Raw genomic sequence first — 2,500 nt, 5'->3', positions numbered from 1 at the left:
GGTGTGTGTGTGTGTGTGTGTGTAAAAAGTACACGAAGTTCGAAGCCGTCTAGAGATTCTGCCATGGTGTGTGTGTGTGTGTGTTTGTGTAAAAAGGACACGAAATCAGAAGCCCTCTAGAGATTTTGCAAGGGTCTCAGTGTTTGTGTGTGTGTTTGTGTGTGTCTGTAAAAAGGACACAAAGCCAGAAGTCCTACAGAGATTCTGTAAGATTGTGTGTGTGTTTGTGTAAAAAGGAAACCAAATCAGTAGCGTTCTAGAGATTTGCAAGGAAGTGTGTGGGTGTGAGTGTAAAGGACACGAAACCAGAAGCTTTATAGAGATTCTGGATGTGTGTGTGTGTGTATGTGTTTGTAAAACGGACATTAAGTCAGAAACCCTCCAGAGATCTGAAAGTGTGTGTGTGTGTGTACAAAGGAAACGAAGTCATAAGCCCTCTAGAGATTCTACCATGGTGTGTGTGTGTGTGTGTTTGTAATAAAAGTATACGAATTTAGAAGCCCACTAGGGATTCTGCAAGGGTCTGAGTGTGAATGTGTTTGTGTGTGTGTGTGTAAAAAGGCCATGAAGTCAGAAGCCTTCCAGAGATTCTGCAAGAGTATGAGTGTGAGTATGTGTGTGTGTGTGTGTGTATAAAAGGGACACGATGTCAGAAGCCCTGAAGAGAATCTGGAAGGTTGTGTGTGACAGTGAGTGAAAAAGACACGAAGTCAGAAACCCTCCAGAGATTCTGAAGGGTGTGAGTGTTTTAGTGTGTGTGACTAAAAAGGACACGAAGTAAGAAGCCCTCAAGAGTTTTGCAGGAGTATGAGAGTGAGTGTGTGTTTGTGTGAGTGTAAAAAGGACACGAAGTCAGTTGCCCTCCAACGATGCAGGAAGGGTGTGTCTGTGTGTGTGTGTGTGTAAAAAGGACACGAAGTAAGAAGCCCTCTAGAATTTCTGCAAGAATGTGTGTGTTTGTGTTTGTAAAAATGACATTAATCAGGCACCCTCAAGAGATTCAAAAAGGGTGTGTGTGTGTGTGTGTGCGTGTGTGTGTGTGTGTGTGTAAAAAGGGCACGAAGTCAGAAGCCCTCTAGTGATTCTGCCATGGTGTGTGTGTAAAAAGAACAAGAAGTCAGAAGCAATCAAGATATAGTGCAAGGGTCTGAGTGTGAGTGTTTGTGTGTGTGTGTGTAAAAAGGACACGAAGTCAGAAGCCCTCCAGAGATTCCCCAAGGGTGCGTGTATATGTTTGTGTGTGTAAAAATGAAACAAAATCAGAAGCCCTCTAGTGATTCTGGAAGGGTGTGTTTGTGTGTGTGTGTCCTAAAAAGGACACGAAGTCAGAGGCCCTCCAGAGATTCTGTAGGGGCATGATTGTGTGTGTGTGTGTGTGTGTGTGTGTAAGTAAAAGGTACAAAGTCAGAAGCCCTCCAGAGATTTTGCAAGTGTTTTTGTGTGTATGCGTGTGTAAAAAGGACATGAAATCAGACACCCTACAGAGATTCTGCAAGGGTGCGTGTATGTTTGTGTGTGTAAAAAAGACACGAAATCAGAAGCCTTATAGAGATTCTGGAAGTGTGTGTGTGTGTGTGTGTGTATGTATTTGTAAAACGGACATTAAGTCAGAAACCCTCCAGAGATTCTGAAAGTGTGTGTGTGTGTGTAAAAAGGACACGAAGTCATAAGCCCTCTAGAGATTCTACCATGGTGTGTGTGTGTGTGTGTGTTTGTATAAAATGTACACGAATTTAGAAGCCCACTAGGGATTCTGCAAGGGTCTGAGTGTGAGAGTGTTTTTGTATGTGTGTAAAAAAGCTATGAAGTCAGAAGCCCTCCAGATAATCTGCAAGGATATGAGTGTGAGTATGTGTGTGTGTGTGTGTGTGTGTTTGTGTGTATAAAAAGGACACAATGCCAGAAGCCCTCAAGAGATTCTGGAAAGTTGTATGTGAGAGTGAGTGAAAAGGAAACGAAGTCACAAACCCTCCAGAGATTCTACAAGGGTGTGAGTGTTTCTTTGTGCGTGACTAAAAAAGACACGAAGTCAGAAGCCCTCTAGAGTTTTTGCAGGGGTATGAGAGTGAGTGTGTGTTTGTGTGAGTGTAAAAAGGACACGAAGTCAGTTGCCCTCCAGAGATACTGCAAGGGTGCGTGTGTGTGTGTGTGTATAAAAAGGACATGACCTCCGAAGCCCTCCAGAGATTTTGCAAGGGTATGAGTGTGAGTGTGTGTGTGTCTAAAAAGGACAGTAAACCAGAAGACTTTTAGAGACCTGTGAGAGTGTGTGTGTGTGTTTGTGTGTGTAAACAGGACATTAATTCAGAAAACCTCCAGAGATTCTGCAACGGGGTGTGTGTGTGTGTGTGTGTGTGTGTGTGTGTGTGTGTAAAAAGTACACGAAGTTAGAAGCCGTCTAGAGATTCTGCCATGGTGTGTGTGTGTGTGTGTTTGTGTAAAAAGGACACGAAGTCAGAAGCCCTCTAGAGATTCTGCAAGGGTCTCAGTGTGTGTGTGT

The sequence above is a fragment of the Tenrec ecaudatus genome, chromosome 4, assembly GCF_050624435.1.
Source record: "Tenrec ecaudatus isolate mTenEca1 chromosome 4, mTenEca1.hap1, whole genome shotgun sequence".
Classification (NCBI taxonomy): domain Eukaryota; kingdom Metazoa; phylum Chordata; class Mammalia; order Afrosoricida; family Tenrecidae; genus Tenrec; species Tenrec ecaudatus.
The sequence above is the reverse complement of the archived record's forward strand: the minus strand, read 5'-3'. Positions refer to the sequence as shown.